Below are 19,348 nucleotides of genomic sequence, written 5' to 3'. Positions count from 1 at the left end.
CAAGGGATTTATCATCCTGTCGGTTTTGAATGGATTTAGCTGCTATAGGAATTGCAATAAAACACATATTACTCATATTATTACCTTACATCAGTTTTATTGACAACCCACAAGCTATACATCTAAATATGATAGATGGATGTGTATAATCTTGTTTTTGTGGAAAGAGGTTTTGAAGGGCTACAGGCCTTGTAAAAAAAATATGTAAACATATCTTCCCAGAAGCAGAGTTGCATGGATTTTCAGAAAGGAAAAAAAAAATCAGATGAGCAGTTTGAACTAAAAACTGCCTTCTGTCTCCACAGACTACAAAGTTACTGAATAAACCATCTGTCGCATTCTTATTAGATGTTTACTGTGTAAAAATACTGGTTCAAACCAGTGTAACTACTGTCCATTGTCATTAGACTTGAGTCTCTCTGCTGCATATGTAATCTTGCCTTGTTGTGACTCCTCTATACCCGTCCAGACCCTGTTCATCCCACCCTCTTTTGCATGTTTTTTCAGCTGTGTTTATATGCCAGTTCTCTGAAACTCAAAGGGTGGGGTGAATGCCTTCCTCTGTACTGAAAGTCAGACATCTGTCAGACATGAAATTATTCATGTTTCTCTCCACCTGTTATGTGAAATTTTATTTTAAAATATTTTATCTTTTGACTTTATTTGTTGCTAATGGTTTTGTTTACATACATTCATGTCATATTTCCACATAACTAAACTACAATTTTAAGAATGTGTGTTTGCATTAAGCTTGTGTCTATCTCCAAATAGTTGACCTAAATATTCTTAGTTCCTATTAGGCAATAATTGTAAATAAAGTTTTAACTTTTGTAGAATGTAACTGAGAAGGAGTTTACACATGCACTTTATGTAGTGCTGTAATATTTGGTGTATTGCTGATGAGACTGAATGAGATGGCTATATCTCATTATTTCAAACATATTCATTTCATGACAAGTAATGGAAGCCCGTCAGTCATTTAGCAGGCAGAAAGCATAATACTAGACATTATTGATTAGACTGAAAATGGAGACTCTGAGCTAATAGGCCATATTTCATCTCTGACAAAGAACATATTTGGTGTCCTACTGCAGCTCTATGAGAAGCCACTTTTTAGCCCTCACCCCTCACTGGTGCTCTGTTATTGATCATTTTCAATTTAATTCAACCCATTTCATGCCTGTAATGCGACCAGCCGAGAACGTGGGAATGAGAAACTTTGGGGTAGAACGCAACATATGGTGATACATTCTCTCTAAGGATCAGTCAGCCTTCAAGGTAATGTCAGTGTAGTCACACTATCTCTCCCTTTTGTTAATCTGACAATATATATCCCTCATTGCAGAATACAAAAAAATCACTGTCCCCTACAGCAATACGAACCTTAGGATTTAATGGATTTTTAAATTAGACTGATTTCACAGGTTAACCTTATTGCACACATTTAAATGAAGCATTACCCAAGTAAATTTGATTTGTTAGTGCTTTTTAGGTTGTTTTGTTGCTGTGCAATAATCAATAAGTCACAGTTTGTTTTGGATTTTAGTGGACATGAAATTAACCTTGACAATCTTTTTTTTGTTTAAAATAAATTCTTGTTATGTTTTAAAGAAATTGTGCATCAGTAGAATTGTATTTCATCAGACGAGTTTTTCAGTGTTTACATTGTTTAGAGATATAAAAGACTTCTGTGGAGCAATAGCAGGTACTTAATTGCATTAGATTTTACTTTGAATCTCATTCTGCTTGCATTACCAATACTGAAGTCATTTAGGAACTATTTTTAATTTAACTTAATGTACTGCAATGCATTAGTTGAGAAGTTAAGTAAATTGGAGGTGCACTACAAAGAAAAAGCTAATAGAGCACAGCACCTGCTTAGTCTAGAAGAAAATATACCAAAAACATCACAACAGGTAAATTCTGTTCATCAATCATATTTTCATATCTCTAGTGAGTAAAGCAATAATGACATGACTAGTTATTTTTTTAATAAAGACAGACAGTTCTGAAATATGAGAGCAACTTTGACAAAGGCAAAAACCAGATGGGGACTTGAACTGGTAATGTCATCAAGATGTTAACACTTGAATCTATGCCACTGAGGAAAAAATGAGATGTGATCAAGACAGAATCATCATTCTGGGAATTTTTGTAGGAAAAATGAACTGTCTGTGGTTGGTTCTGTGTTTGTTCCATGGGAATAGCATATTAAAACCAGGTTTATTAGGGTTTCAGCTTTAGGTGCAGAATTTTTCTAATTGCAGTGTTGAACATCCAAATATATCTTACATAACTTTGTAATATATATATATATATACACATATATACACACACACACACACACACACACATACACACATACACACACACACACACACACACACACACACACACACACCAGTATTTGCTAGGTAACTAATGATCATTTGGATTCACATGCAAATGTGAGCATCAATCAAGAAACTGTATTATAGAGGCCACTTTAAGACCAGTAGTGGCAGTCTCATACATTCATTTTAAAATTTACAGCACCACTGATGTTATGGCAGTCATCATCATCATAAATATTCATTCACAGATGACATTAGATACAGCAGATGCTTTTATTTTAGTCTGGATCCCTACAGTCAAAAACTTCACCAGTGTAATTAGTTTGCACCTTGTTTATTCTTTTCACAAAAGTAGATGTCAGTGCTGAAACTTAAAACTGTGCTAATTACTTGTCATGTTTGTCAAGTGAATGGCAGATAACCGGTTAGAGTATTTAAATGAATATGAAAAATGGTGTCTGTCTGTGTCAGTTTGTGACTTTACTACTAACGGTAACGTATGCTGCAGCACACAGTGTGCAACCTTGAGCGAAAGTCGAACCAAAAGAAAGTTTTTGTGTCTACAGGGACAAGGACTAATGTGTAAAAAGGTTATGTAAAAGTTCTCCTGGCATCTCATAAAAGTTGTGATTATGATTGTTTCCTTCCAGTGTCACAAGGTAATAAGTATTTTGTCCATGGATTGATAGTCTGTCTCTTTTCTTTGGAAATGCTGTGTGTTAGCTCTTAGCCAGGAGGCCCACAGAGCCAGATCTGTCTTCAGTTGCCAAATGGCCAAAATGAAATTAGATTTTAGAGATCTTGGCAGGGAGACAAGGGAAAAAGTGGAATCTATTTCAGAAAAGAAAAGTGGAACAGGGTTACAAAAAATGACCGGAAATATAATATCAAATATACATCAAGGTGAAAAAGAAACTTGGTGCACAGTAAGGTGAATCCCAGATGAAGTGTCCACAGCAGAAATTTATGTTTAGCTGAATTAAGTAAAAGTAACTGGAAGAATACAAACTGCCTTTCATCAGGCAAAAGCAGCTTTATAAAAGCTATGTAATGTATGTTGCTATAGTCTACAGAGTTTTATGTGAAGTGCAACCATAAAGTCAGGGCGGATTTTGTTTGTATCCTCCCCATTCAGTATCTGCACCCTTCCCACTACTGCCTGGATATCCTAACTGAACATGTCAAAAACCGCACACATGCCACTTTTTCACGAGTGTGTTCCATCTTGTCTTTGATATGTAGGGTAATTGTTAATAGGGATGTTGTTGTAAAGTTATTTATCTGTTCAAGGATCATTAGCTTGAATTCTCTGCTATAATTTGCAGCAGTAGCTTTGTTTCTTCATCTACAGCAGTGCCTGAACACTGGGAAATGATAACGAACAACATGTGATTTACTAAGGAGACCATGTTTTTCTGTCTCATTTTGGTTATTTTCTCAGGATTATTGGTGCTGTTCTGTATTCCCTGAATCAAAAGAGCTGGTTTCATATACCAAATAATGTTGGTCTTATGTCTGTCACATGACCAACTGCAGTGGTGTAAACTCATCATGACATTTCAAAGGGTAAAATTCACAGCAGTCTAGAGCTATACTGTTATGAATCCTCAAATCCTTTCAGGTTGTAATGTGATATGGTTCTTAAAGCCCTTATTGCCTGGTCCATGGTTATGTCGGTGTTGTGGTGTCTTGTTGCTGCATGTTTCCCACAAGTTCAGCTGTTGATGGAATGCATGGCTGGTAGAGTTGAAATATTTCTCTGCGGACTGGCATACATGTGCGAGCTTTAGAGTACACTAATTCAGGCCAGAGCAAAACATCTGAGCGTGTCTATAGAGGCTTTCATAAGTTTCCCAAACCTGCATTTGCACTGTGTGTTAATAGTTTGCCGTAATTCAGATTATTATACCGGGAAGCATAAACACAACCATAGGAAACCTGACAATGCTGTTGCATGAGATTGTTTCTTATTTATTATAGCATTTTCTGGAACTGAGTGTTTCTTGGCCTCCTATAATTGTCTGTTTAAATATTTGAAATGAGTGAACACTGAAAATTGCGGAATTCCTTTGCCTTCCTAATTTGTAGGGATGGACATTTTAAGGTTAAAATGCAATTTGATATTTGTTAGGAACTATTCATAAAAGAAAATATGACCTATTGCACTGCATTTAGATCAGTGTGGCTCTAATTCATGATCTTGCTTTAATGGTGATCCAGTGTAGTTACCAGAGACCTCCCTTGTTATATGGTACCCAGTGATAATTACGAATTACACTTCATAGTGCTAATTTGGAACTGACATCTTATAAATAGAACCGCAAGAGGCATTGCAAAACAGCAGGAATTGCCTTCACTCACTGTTGTAATGACTTCATTTCTATGCATTGGGAGCAGCACTGATGGATTTTGAAGTCTTGCTGCGCTTTGTGATAACTCTGTCATCACGTCTCTAGCACTCATCTTGAGGGTTAAAGTATTCTGCTTGGAGACAGTCATGTGATTTTTTAATAATAATTTTCACCATTTCTTTCCTCATTATGTATAATTTTAGTCTCCGACTCATGGATTAATTATCGAATAATATTTGCACGTCAAAGGAAGACGAAGCTATTTCACATCTTATCCAGAGCTCATGGTAATAACGTAAGTTATAAATTTCTTTAGCCTCATCGCTTTTCATGACAAGAGACAGTCTCTTCTTTCCTGCTTTTCTTATTATTTGTATTTCCCCAGTATATATGCATCTCCAATCCTGCCCCTTTGTCTCCTTTTCTAGTTGTGTATCTGTCATTTCAAGAGGGTCCTTCAGAATTTCTTATCATGTATTTAGTCTAAGACGGGCCCCCAGAGACCTGCTGCAGTCAGTCTGGAGCAGGAAGCTAACATAAGCGGCCTATGCAAGGGACATTAATCTGTATTTAACAGTCACGCACCTCTTCTCTCTTTCCTGTCATCCCTCCCTCTTCCTCTGTTCACCAGTTGATGGGAACTCATTGCCTTTTTGATGGGTGTTCATTTTTTTTTGTAAAATGTGCCCTTGTCCTGAAAGTTGATCTAAAGAGAGTATTAATTTCCACTGAATGCAGCGTCAGAGATTTATTTGAAATGTTTACAGTTTGTAAAGGAACTAAGTGCTCAGCTAATGTGCAGAAATGAGAAGTGGAAAATCTGAGCAAATCAGGATGTTCTGTCTTCAGATGTTTATTTTTAACATAAGGGTGATGTGATGCATAGATCAAACATTTGGAATGAGGTGATGTCTCAAGGAAAATACAGTTAGATCCATAAACAATAAAACAAAGATGCATTTCTTTGGAATTCGTCCTCTGTACACAACCACATTTTATTTGAAATTAAACACTCAAGATGTGGGTAAAATCATAGAACTTGCAGCTTTAATTCAAAGGGTTTGACATGCTTGTGGTATTAGCCATTTAGAAACACTCTGGCAAATATATGTATCTTGAAGTGTCAAAGTGAAAAAATGCCTAGATTCAATACCTACCTATGTTTGAGCTCACTCATATCTAAAATATACATTATATTTACTCTTGCAGGAAGGTCAGTGAACTTTCCTTGTTTACCATATTTGCTACTTTCCTGTTTGTGATTGGGTGACAGAGCAGATGAGGTGTCAAAGGAAGTGTGGATGGTACACACAAGTACACAGAATTGCCTTTATCCAACGGTTATTAGAATCTGAATGCAGTTTCACTTCACTACCTCCAACCACTAATGAGGCTCAGCTGTTTTCACTATGAAATGTTACTTCTGTCAATGGGCTTCTGGTGCAATAAGTCTTGTTAATTTAATTACTGGTGTTCCTGAGGCTAAATGAGGCAGGGTGACACTGTGCATACCACAGTGGTTCCTAAGGTAACTGTTGCTTGGTGCTGTCCTAAAGTTGTGGCTCTGCACTTGCAGGGCATGCTGCCACATCTTCTCCTGTTATTTGCGCATTCCTCTTGTTAATGCATATTTATGAGAAAATGGCACCAAAAAATTAACATATAGGGGTTATAGAGTTAGATACAGAATAACAACAGCCCTGTAAAAGCATTACATTGCATAGCTGTAACTAAGAAAGTAGTCATGTTGTGTATCCCTGAATTTTAGTTTAAAGTTTCTTATTTTATCTTATATATACTGTACACATACTTAGATGTTTAATGTTAAAATGCTTCTGAAATTGAATTTAAACATATGTCCACAACCCTCCACCCCAATCCAAACTGCTGTCAGCCTTTTGTATACATAGATGCAAGTGCAAACAAATACAGTTTCCTAAGGGGTCGTGAAGACTGGGTTGAATTTAAACTGTGCAAACTGTCTCTTTTCTTACTTGGTGTCTCTGAACTCAAACCCTCTAGACCAGGCTAGACAGTCCTCATTTTGTCATGGAGCAACCATAAATCCTTGCCCTATCAGATACTGGGTTTCGAGCCTTTTCACATGTGTACATTTAAACTGTGACTTAGTATTGTATGGTCGCATTTTGAGATTGAACCATTTCATCACTATCACCACTGTATGTTCTCTGCTTGCATTTGGCTATCAAATATCCCTCTCTCGTGAATATTTTATGACATGATGCCTACTTCTGGCTCAGTGAAATGTGTCAAGGCTGATCTGTAGTCATTGCTCTCTAATGCCAGCCTTTGCCCTTAAAGTGTGAGGTATTCTGCCATTTTTCTCGTTGTTACTATTTAATAGGCTTAAATGGCCACGTTAAGTATTCATTCTGAATCAATGTCATGTTGTTGAGGGAAAAAAGCACAGTGGCTTGTGTTGAATTGAGTTACAATGTAAAGTATTTAAAGTGGTTATTTGCATGTAATGTAATGTAATATCAACTCTATCTTTTGTTTTGTAGAATAAAAACAAATCCCACTTAACCTTTATGAATCTCATCAGAGGATAATTTATTTTATATGTAATATGAAATTACATTTGAGAAATTTGAGATTACTTTGTTAGCACCTTGCTGTTGTTAAAGCAACAAAAGAAAAGTAACAAACAACACTAATGGGTTATACCCCTCAATTTGTTTATTGTACTTATTGAAAAGAACAAATTCAGTTTCTTTATATTTACGATAACAGTAGTCTAAACACTACCAGACTCATACTTGTAATATCACAAGTCACATCCATAACACATAACTTTTTAAACATGCTAACATTATGATTATAGTTATTACTCTTTTATTCAGGAATATGTACGGTCACAACTTAGACTGATTTACAGACTTTAAACCAATTTTGTTGCATCTGCACAATTAACTATGTTCAAGTGCACATTTGTGACATTTAAAATTTTATTTTTTGCTTCACCCTCACTCTGAACAACCCATAGCAGTCTATGTTTAGGTAACCTGAGCAATGCTGAACTTGTGATGTATCATAAAGAACATGATAACAACATGTCAAATTATATTTAGATAATGATGAATATGGTTATTTCAGTGTTTCCAGAGTATTGACCATATTTTTCTGAAATGTATTCAGGGTGTATTTTAGGGAGGCTATACTTATTATTGTTGAAGAAACTAAAATGGTAAAGTCCAGAGCACTACTTTTGCTTTTAAGTGTATTTAAAATTCAAGAGAGTTTTTGTCCTTAAGGAATGCTTGAGTGCTCAAGGACACTTCTGAAACCCACCATAGTTTCTGTCCTTTCCTGTTACTTGCTCTGCTTGACATGTGAAAAGAAGACATAATCTGTGATGCAATCAATGCTTGTCCAAGTGTCACTCATGTGTTGTGCTCTAATATGTTTTGCTGAATGTTTTTCCCTTTGGTTTTACAAACAAGCTGTGCACTGAGTGAACTGCATCTTGTCAGTCTGTCAGTGGTTTTACACCAACCTTTTAGCTGATTATAAGACCCTGTAGTCTCAAGCACATAGATTACTAGAGCTTACCACTTACAGGAAATAAACACCAGCGCAGATCACATTTATTAACCGTCTCGTAGCATCCGCATGCAGTTGTCAAGCACCAAATTGTCCTAGTCCAACTTGGCTGCTAATCCAGGGCACTTTTAATCTTTATATACCATACTTCAACAGTGGATATGTGCATGAAACTATTTATAGCATGCGGGGATATTAAGTGAAACATGCAAAAAGCAGGTTACGGATAATCATTTTGCTTGAGGAAGGCTTTCCAGAGGGTACATTGCCGCAGTTTCCAATATCACTGGCTGTTATTTTTGACTGTATATCTTAGTGTCTCTGAGTGAATATTTTAGTCACTTTGATTATTCCATGAATTTTACATGACTAATGCATTTTTGTTAGAGTGCTTTAAAGTTTATTATAGTTGCAAATACCAAAATCTTGAAAATAACTTTCATGAAAGAACCAGCAAGAATTGATTTACCTTGGAATAATTTAGACAGTTTCTCAGTTCCACCAGCATAGCTCATATACAGCACTACATATATAGGACAAAAACAATTCAGTGCTTTGTCATTATCAATTTTAGTCACCCGGCTCCCCAAGCTCAACCTCACTGATGCAGAAGCCTTTTCATATGCTTTGATCCTGTTAATAATTATTTGCTACGCAGCTGAAGAAGGAGGGCAAATTGAAAAAGCAGCAGAATGCTATGCACTGATAGGGGCATTGAGAGATGGGGGTGCTGTGGGGTTGGGGGTGAGTAAGACTTGGAACATTTTGTGGTGTGGGAGTTTCAACAACACTGTGGTGTCTTTCCCAGACATTTCCACTGAATGTGAAAAAGCAAAGAATGGCCTCAAGGCTTCATCTGAAACTGTCAGTATGCGCCAAAGGACAACATTCCTGCTATGGCTAAACAATACTTGAATTTGAGATGTCTAATGCCTTTTTTTCCTTAACTTTTGAATACGTTAGAATACATTCACTGCGGCAAATTATTTTTTAGTCAATGATGATATGGCATTGCCTTATCTCCTCCATGTCAACCTTTGCTGTTGGAAACCTCTTTCATCCCAGACTAGTTCCATATCTTGACTGACACTGGATGGTCTCAGAACACAACTGTAACCAACATCCCTATTGGTTCACTGGTAAGTTCAAAAAAGGAAGGCATTGTCTGAGGATTAACGCGAGCCAAGAGGCCCAACTGTTTCTTCATCTTTTTGTTCTCCACAGGGGTTGGAGATAAATTACTATGACATTGTATTTCTCCATAGATACTGGAGCTCATGCTAGTCTGTTATGTCATGTGTACTGAAATTGTGAAAAGAGAGCTGAAAGATCTCCTCTTTCTTCCTTTTCCTGTTCCTCCTCCTAGGGAGCTAATTGTTTGCGGGGATTTTAGAAAATGTGGACAGTAAAGCTCTACCGTCACTCATACCCAGAGACTTGATATTTTCCACTTAGTCAGAATCACGTAGAACCCCATAATCACCACAGCTGTGTTAATTGACCCGATGGCAATGCGCTAGGACACAGTAATCTGTAAGTGCGTCCCACAACTTATTGGTTTGTGGAACTTGTAAATTTTCAGTAGCATCATTACTATTTATTTCAGGGGCATGGTAATTCAATGAATCATATTAAATCAAAACTCTGGAATGTCTGAAATGTATGCCAAAATAAAGTGCTGTGATTTAGAACTTGCCTCGTAGTGTCAGTGGGGATTTGTAACTGTCAGTCAGTTATGGTGTAGCTTTAGAGACATAACCAAGCTACTTAATGGTGGAAGAGCTGTCAAGCCCATCTGTGAAGTATAAATCCAACTTTTGTCCCTCATAAATCATTGAAAACTTTGATTTATAGCATAAATTTGTTCTGTTTTAATATTGTTGTTAAAATAGAGTTTTATGATCCCAGAGCACAATATCAAATTAATTTGTTCACTTTATAAGACGGTTGCCATTGAGAAAAAAAACTTGCATCTCTCACTGGCTTTATTGTGGACACAACATGCAAATGGAAGTCATTATAGTGACAAAGCTGTAATGCCTGAGTCCTTCCCCTTCCAGGTAGAACAGTTGAAGGTGAAGAACAAACGAATAAATCCTTTTGTCCATGACACAAAATAAAAAATGGGAAGATTCTTTTAGTCTCTCGAATAAACTGAGAGATGAATGCCGATGATGAAGCTGGAGATGTGGCAACTTATGCGTGAGGGTGGTGATCAAAAACAGCTGTCAGATGAGGATTTTGTTGTGTAGGTGTGTGTAAATACATAAATGACAGTAATACTTATGCAAGGAGTTGTTCCTCACATACAACCATGCATTTACAGATTAAAGGTGGTAAATTTTAATGCCAGGTTGGCCAAACATAATGGTGTCTAACCACAGGCATTTTTCTTGGAATACATCTGACATCAAATGTGTTTATAGACGTATGACTCATGAGATTTAGAACTTTCCTGGTTGATTTGGATTCTATGAAATCTGTAAAATAGGCATGCATAGGTAGGAGTGTTTTCATTAAAGCCAATTAAATCAACATTAAAAAACACATCAATCTCACCCCTGTGAACATCAAAGTTTTGTTATCTAATGTCATTAAATCACTCTCTACTATGTAATGTAACCCAAATGTTTCTGTATGTAAAGTAGAAGATTTATCATTGAGGAAAATACAATATCACCACTGTCCTCCACAGATTATATTTTCACTGAGCTATGCTTAATCTGATACCTACATAGAGAGGAAACCAATGCTTGCATCAGCTTTAGGTTTTTGTGAGGATCAACTGATGACTTATAACTGGCTATTCTTTGGCTTGACTTCATCCCATCCCCCATTGTTTTACTTTTATCCTACTGGCTTCTCATCCCTGTCTTTATCCTTCATCTACAGTTTTCTGCAACCCCCCAGAGATCATCCTTAGAAAATAAGGGTCTAAGAAACGATATGGCAGAGTTTTTTTCCTTCCCTGTGTTGTGTATCAGGTGTCAGGCATCTTATTTTTTATAACTTTTAACTTTTATAACTAATAATTGCAGAATAAAGTGATGCAGAATAAAGTGATGCTTGCTTGTAATAAAGTGCATATTCAATTGATGAATGAATGAACTTAAGTATAGCACATATTGTAACCCCTATATATAAAACATTATCATACTTAAAGCTCTTGCTATACCTCCTAGACCTCTGTTTATAACTAATGCCCTTGTGGGTCCTTGGACTACTTCCACCCCAAGTGCCCCATTTCTATTCTGAATCTGGACCCTGTCCTCTCCATGTGGAAGACATATGGCCCAGATGTCAGCACAGATGAAGGGGCCACATAGACCTCACCACATCATCTGCCAACTGCACTGACATCTGCGTGCAGTACCTTTTGTGGTCAATGAGAAATGGCCTTGTTAAGCTAATTCAGTATTGCTACCAAGACTAAACACTGGAAAAAACTGGTAGTCATCAACTCTTTCTGTCCTCTTTCTTGAAAAAGGTATACTAAAGCCAAGAAACCTACAGGCAGAATGCCGCAGATTTGTTTTAGTTGTGACTAACTATGAAGGCATCTTAAAGTAGGCATATGAGAAACAGCCTGTGGAACTCTTCTGTTAAGTTTAGGCAATTTTATCCTAAGTGAATCCCCATATATTGAAGATGTTAGCAGTTAGCAGGGAATGTTACTGTAAATGATTGCCTTGACATAGATGTCACTGTGACATTCTAGGAATTAAGTGCTTGAAACTCATAACAAGCACCATATTCACTTTAATCTGAATCTGTTTATTTTATTGTCTTGAACATTTGTATTTTCATAGCAATAGAGTGGGCAGTGATAATTGTCTACATAGTTGTCATAGTGTGAACAGCAGGGTAGCAGCTCCAGTGCAAGTGTGTCTACAGTGGGGGTGTTCAGATACAGTACAGAGTGTAGGTCTGAGAAGGTCACCAGTGCTTTGTTAGCGGTACATAATCACTGTGGTTGAGCATAAAAAATGCAGGAAAATAGACTAGAAGTGTGGAAATACACTTAGAGAAGAGTTTACATGCATAAAATGCAAGTCCAAGATATAATTGGATAAATCATATACGGTTGCCCTTAAAGTTGTTGTGTTTCTTTGTCTATATGCCAGTGAATAGCCCCTGTTGATATTTTATCTATTTCCACAGCCACAGGGTGCATTTCCATGCCCAAGGAAGATAACAAACATTCTAACACTGTTATTTGGCAGATCTTCAGAAATACAAAAATCCTGCCCTTCTGGTGGCTGGTTTGCTTCCCTGGCTCGTGTCTAGTATGTTTGACAGTACTTATTTAGAGAGGGGAGATCACTTTCTCTGTCTAGACTCTCTTGCTTTACAAACAATTAGGCTTCTGAAACATCAACTAAATTTTTACTAGGAAGGCTGGAGGTTGACTGTGCTTAGGTCCATGTCTGTACGGGGGTTGACAGCTGTTGCCTGCAAAATGTAAGGTTAAGAGGCAGCATGGAACTGATAGGTCTCTTTGGGAATTCAGTCCTGCTGGGAGGATTCAGCTAAACACTATTCAGCTCTTATTTATTTCTTCTTTAAAATCTTTTCTTGGTACCGGAGTTCACAATGACCCTGGATGATGTGACAGTTGTAGGAGGTGGTCACTGAAGTTGGGTTATTTCTGCTAAAGAAAGAGGAACATCCACATCCCTGTCAGTCTTCCTCTTTCTTCTTGAAGTTTTTCTGTTTTTTCAGTGACTATTCCTTAAATGTAAGAAGCTAAGCCGGTTAGAATCACCATCCTATACGTGCCTTAGCTGTTCCTCCATCACTCTCCTTTCCTCTGCCTCTGTTGTGTTTTGCCTCTCTCAACATCAGCCCCTCTCATACTTGTTCCCTCCCTCCTTGCATAGCAGTCTCTCTCCCTCCCTTTCTGTTGCTCATTCATGCACCGGCTTCATCTCGACTACATGGGTCATGTGGCTCTCTTCCCCCATTTATCTGCATGGCCACTGATTGGACATACCCTGCTGCTTTGTAAGTAGTTGCACACTTTTTTTGTACTCTTCACTACCCTCTTCTTCCTGCTCTTTAAAGCACCAACAACTGTTGCTGTCTGCTCAGCATGGCAGAGGCTTGCTAACATACGGACAGCCTCATAGACACAGATGGACATAATGATAATATAGGACTTAAAGGATCTTCAGGGAAAAGATTGTGCATGGGGACAGACCAGATGATTCAGGGAGAATTGGCAGCAAAGGAATCACAAGACACTCTATGCATGATTAGTATCATCTTCTATCTCAAGTATCAAGCATTCAGAGAAGGGACTTTCAATGTGGATGGGACACCCTCTAATCAGCAGGATGTGTGGTTTTGGACAGGCTGGCTTACATGTTAATGAGAACTCTTTACACGCTGGACAAGCTGCTGCTTTTTTAGTCAGAGTTCAGTGTTTGGGTAAAACAATGAAGATGTGTAATGGCACAAAAAGGAAAAGCGCATTTAAATGCTTATGTAACCTTTTTAACATAAATGTTTATGTTTTGCTGTCCCATTAACATTAACTTGTGTTTTTTCTAGACTATTCACTCCCCTTGTGAATATTGAATTTGTTTTTGATCTGTCTGCTTACAGGGAGTTGGGTTTGCATCCTGACTGTACTCTCTGCATTTTCAACATATTAATTTTACTGTTGGCATAGAAATCCAACCTTCACAAAATATTTATTTAATGTATTTTACCTCACTGTAGTAATGAAACGTGAGAGGGAAAGAGGCAAAAAATCACACTGAAATTTAAATGGGGAATGATTTATTTTTATTTTTATTAAATTTATTTATTTATTTTTTTTAGTGTCCTCATTTTCCTGAATATGAAGTAAATGTATAAGCTCAGCAGTCAAGTTAATACAACATGATTTGTGGTTTATCGCAAGTATTTTTTCCATATGTATCTTGGATAATCCCACCTCTCATCCAACACATTTCTCCCTGATCAGCTCTTAGCAGGAGGATACACACATCTGTTTGGTAGCTAAGGCTTTCAGCCTTTACCAGAGAGTATTTTGGATGATTTGTGTTCAGTTTTCAATCCAGTCAGTGTTTATGTTACTCAAGGGTTGTAGTTGTGATTCATTGAAATTAATTTCAGCCCATTCACATATTTCACTGCATTCTGGATTTGCATCAATTGTGATTCAACCTAAAATTCTTCAGCTGACTTGTGTGTGAACTAAAAGAATGACATCAAACTAAAACTGACTTGAAGATAAACAGATGGACGGATAGACTCATGGATAGTTGGATGGAAAGATAGATGGATGGATAGACGGGAAAAGTAAGAAATGTCTGGCAAAAACATAGTTGTCAAAAGCACTCAAGGCAAGGAGAGTCCAGTACCTGATATAGTGGAAGCTGTCCTCATGTTACCTCTGTGATTTTGCTTGTTTTAAAAATACTTTTTTAGTATCAATATGTTTTACTATAAATACAGTTCAGGCAAATTTTAATCTAAGATGTAATATTCTTGGTTTCAGATCTTTTTCATTCTGTTTCACCCATGCTGTGATAAAGTGAATTGACTGCCAAATCTTGAAACATCCAAAGAAACAAGTTGCCACTTAAAAGCATCTTTTATTTCAACTCATTCTGTAAAAATATCAAATACTGTTTGATTGATAGATCCCATGTGGCTTTCAAGAACTGTGCTTAGTCACTTTTCTAACTTTGTAAGATTAAAAATATGGTAAGTAGACACATACAGCACATTTTGTATAGTTTATGAAAAACAAAGTTCACTTATTTAAACACAGGGTTGTGAACTGCATTAACCATAGTGGATGAAATGGTTCTTTTGAAGTTTCATTTTGTCCACACTAGTGTGGATGAATTTGACTTTCTTTCCACACTTGGCTGGCATTGTAAACCACACAAACATTCTCTACTTTTCAAGTGCGTTTGAAAATATTGCTCTTGCTTTGTAGTTCGGTGTTTGGGTTATAAAACTTTGGCAAAATGGACGAAGCAGTTGTTATTATTGTTACGTCTGTTTTACAATGTTCTCTACTGTAATTAGTTTTTAAGTTGTGCCATCAATCATTTTGTCAGACCTGCGTTTTTCATACTACTAGGGACTCATCTTGGGCATCTTATTCTGGCATAAAGCTCTTCAAATAACCTCCCTAACTGATGCCTGCTTTAGCATTCTCTAGTACATGCAAACAGAATCTTAATGTTAAGCTTATTGAATACCCCACAGGCTAGTTGTAATGGAGAGGTGGCGCTATAAATCATTCTTTTATGTATGAATAATGTGACAGATCTTTCTCTGCACCCATGATGAATTATGATGACTCATGATTTGTGTAGCACAACATCAATGTTCATGGCATATGTTTTAAACTGCATCATATTTAGATTTGCGGAACTTGGAACTGTAGCCCAAGAACTATAGTTTAGTCTACTACCGTATCAAATGATTACTTTATTACTACGCTGATAGGAAGACCACATTAAATTCATTATCTTCAAAAGAGCAGCTTCAGCACTTTAGAGAGCATTAAAGCATGAAAGAAGACTCTTTTATCATGTTCCTGAATAAAATCCACATTTATCTGCAGCAAGTCTTTCATAACAACTTTTGAAAAAGATTATGGTCTGCTGCTGCTTTAGAGCAAACACTGAAGTAAAACAGAAACACAGATGAGTTTTCCACAAGTACAGTTTTCTGTACTTTTTCTGTACTAGATATCTGTCTATTAAATGAAGAATCACAGTGGTAGTTGTCACTGTGGAGCCCTGTTCATCTCTAGGAGCCCCAAACCTCTCACTACAAATGCAGAGTTTTGAGGTGGTTGCTATGGCGATAAGGACAAAGTTGGGCCAAATTACAGGAAGTAATGCCAACACCAATCAACTGTTCTGATGACCCGAATGGACTGGATGTACATATTTATAAAGCTGCCTGCATGACTGACCTGTGTGTTTAGTGTAAGTCACTCCCTATAGTGACAATTTCCTTGTCTGTGTGGTGTTGACTCTGCCACTAAGCTCAGGATTTTAAGTGATGATTTGTCTGTGGTCTTCCCCTGAGCCTTGTTGTTGTATAAAAGCTTCCTGTGCGTTTCTGTACTCAACCACAGACGTTTGGTACACTGTATTTAAGAAAAACACAGGTCTAACATCTTAAGAGAGGCTTGCATTACAGTTCCTTATATTTAGTTAACTTTCATAGCTGGAGACAATAGTTGAGTAAAGGAGTTTTACACTTTGACTTTAGTGTTGTTTAAGCAATATTTGCATAACACAGTGGGTATTTCATGTCCATTGAATGGTGCAGTAATGTTGAAATGCATTTGAGCATGATGACAAAGTTGACAGTTGTTGTTATGTTGTGTGGATACCTTATAAAGCAGCCTCTAAACAAGGCAACCATTGTCTAGGCTAGTGAATGTGGTCAATTGATATGTTTTGCTTGACAGCCATGTGTGTACTTTGTGAATGGTTGTCATCATATCTCAATGATTTGTGTAGCTGATTTCAAGTAGGTATTACGCACAATTGAGGTTAAATGACTCATTCAAAGTGTTGTTTATAACAAACAAAGGTTAATTTTGATTCATGTATGTTTTTCCAGTCTGTTTTTTTTATTTTTTATTTCATTTACACAATCACATGTTGTCCTGCTTGACTTTCTATAGCTCCACTGTAACCCATTAACTCAGTGTCTCTGCAGTTCAGTTTAATGAGAGTGAGTCAGCAAAGTATGCTCCCAAAACCTAATCATCAACTTGAAAAGGTGAAGGTGGTCAAGTGAGTCAGAAAAAATTATTTAATATTTGTCCAGTTATTTTTGTTTGATAGTGACATGACTGAAACGTTTAACATCCATAAACACACACCAAGAGTCTGTGATGGAACCAGCAGGGAGCTGGTATTCACATCCTGTGAATGATAAAGATATTGAACATCTAGGTTTCAGCCATAGCAGTAATCGGTACATGTATTTTCAGACCACTCAATCATGCTAGAAATGAAAAAAGGAAACATTCAGTCAATATAAAGCCTGTTTACTGCTGAGTGTGCCAGACAAAAATTCAAACTGTTATTATAGTGTCAAAGCAGCAACACACACTCTCTCACAGCATCCTAGGAAGTGCACCTCTCAGAGGAGACAAACCAATAGAGCTGTGTGTGCTGTAGAAGGGAATTTACAGGTAGCAGATGGCCTACTGGAACCAGCTGTTGTTTACTAGGTGTGAGGGAGGGATTGCGGTCAGCAAAATTCACAGAGGCAGGGACACACATGCAAAGCACCTGCAAACAACACTTTAAGACAACTGAAATGTGCAAAACAAACTGTGTCACAATGGTACTGTAGCATTATCAGTGTGTCACTACGACAAAGATAAACGAAAGCTGTTTTAAGACATGTACTGCAACCGTGATTTTATTTAGACATTACCTGGAGATCTGTATGTGAAAATGCAAACACAAAATCTGTAATTTCCAATTTCTGTAATTTGAATAGAGCAGGTTATTGTCCTGCTGCATCCTTGTGAGCATGTGGGTATATTGACAACATTTGTGTCATGCGCCTGCTGCTGGTTCGATGTGATGTAAATAAGATGCAGAAATTTCTGCCTTGCACTTTTTGCATTGTGTCCCCATCTTGCATTCTCTGCAATCTGAAACAGACAATCTTCTATTGTGTGCTAAATGTGCTAAACAGCAAGTCAAGACAATGACCTGATTCTGCAGAAACTATCCTGCGCTCATGTGAGAAGATGACAGTTTTAAATTTTTCGTGCAGGAAATAAAAAAACAAAAAAAGTTAATTAAGCAATTTAATGTCAACAATTTGGAATTTAAATTCCAGTTAGATTAATTAAACTTGATAACTTTCTTCCTTTCTTTGTACATGTGGTTATATAGTATAATATTTTCAGGCTAAGGATTTGTTTGTATTTTTCACACTGGACTCCGCTGTAGCGATATTGTAGCACCATATTCTGAGATCTCGGCAATTAAATTGGTGGGGAAAAAGTAATCATAACCAATTGAAATTATACCTCAATTACAAAAAATGGCATCTACATTTTGAAAAATAAAATCTATGTCCCTCGTGCACACTAAAAAAGATAACAAGATCAAACGTTAATGGGTTGTGCCTGGGAATTGCCAGACATGTTCATTAGATGCCATCAAAGCTGGAGAGAGTTTGTTGATAATGAGCTACATAGCAATGGATGTTCTGCAAGAGACAAGCTCATTACATAATGTAAGTCCATTATTCCAGTTTAACTGTGTCATACTAGCAGTTGTGTTTGCATTTTTATTCTGTGTTAACTAGCAAGTTGTGTGAGCATACAAATAAACCCTTGAGTCTCTGCACACAACAAAAAAACACACACACACATAAAGCATGAAGACTTGATGCTAATGATGAATAGCTGCACCCAGGTGTGTTTCTGCCGCTTAGTGAAAAATATCTAATATCACACATCTTAAAGCGCCACAGTAATAAAGGGGAAACTTTCACACACAAAAGTACAGTTATGAAACCAAATTGCGTATTTTCATTATTTGTGCTCAATAATGCACTTCACCAGTGTAATCATCTCAGAATTTCCCTTTGTGCCAAATCATTTTCTAAAAAAAAGCATATGAAAAACCCTGGAGTTCCTGCAATGACTGTGTCTATATTTATCCCCAACAATATGGTGTGTCCTCAGATAAATTCATGCAGAACAGTTTTCATGATTGAATTGCTAACATGGAGAAATGGTTTTGTTTTATTTTCATAGATTTTCCTTGGTTGCATAGCAACACTCAATGAACAACCTATTTTGTCTCCAAATACAACACCTAAAACAAATCCCACAGCAAATGGAAAATTTAATTTGCTAATGGGCTCACAGTTTCAGTATGCTGACAAAAAATGTGCCCTCCCATCACAGGTGGCATTAAATCCACCAAGAGGATTATGAGATCTATTATTATACAGTTTGTTTTTAGCATATAGGATAGCAGGGGATATATCTTTACATGTTGCTCAACTGAGCAAAACAAAATCTTAAGCCTGACTGTATCTTGAATAGACTGTAGTGACTACGCAATCTTACGACAA

At 37.0% G+C, this 19,348-nt stretch overlaps 1 protein-coding gene across 4 annotated transcripts in view; it reads left to right on the top strand.

Annotated features, from left to right (window-relative positions):
• peak1 (pseudopodium-enriched atypical kinase 1) overlaps positions 1 to 19,348 on the top strand; it is an 81,058-nt gene that overhangs the window by 21,427 nt on the left and 40,283 nt on the right. Inside the window, exon 1 of one of the 4 annotated variants that reach the window (XM_026366040.1) lies at positions 13,233 to 13,252. The exons of the other annotated variants lie outside the window; for them this stretch is intronic. The gene's annotated coding sequence lies outside the window, so the exon portion shown is untranslated. Of the gene's footprint in view, positions 1 to 13,232; positions 13,253 to 19,348 lie in introns of those variants that run through there. 4 annotated transcript variants of the gene reach the window in all.

The sequence above is a fragment of the Anabas testudineus genome, chromosome 6, assembly GCF_900324465.2.
Source record: "Anabas testudineus chromosome 6, fAnaTes1.2, whole genome shotgun sequence".
Classification (NCBI taxonomy): domain Eukaryota; kingdom Metazoa; phylum Chordata; class Actinopteri; order Anabantiformes; family Anabantidae; genus Anabas; species Anabas testudineus.
The sequence above is the reverse complement of the archived record's forward strand: the minus strand, read 5'-3'. Positions and strand labels throughout refer to the sequence as shown.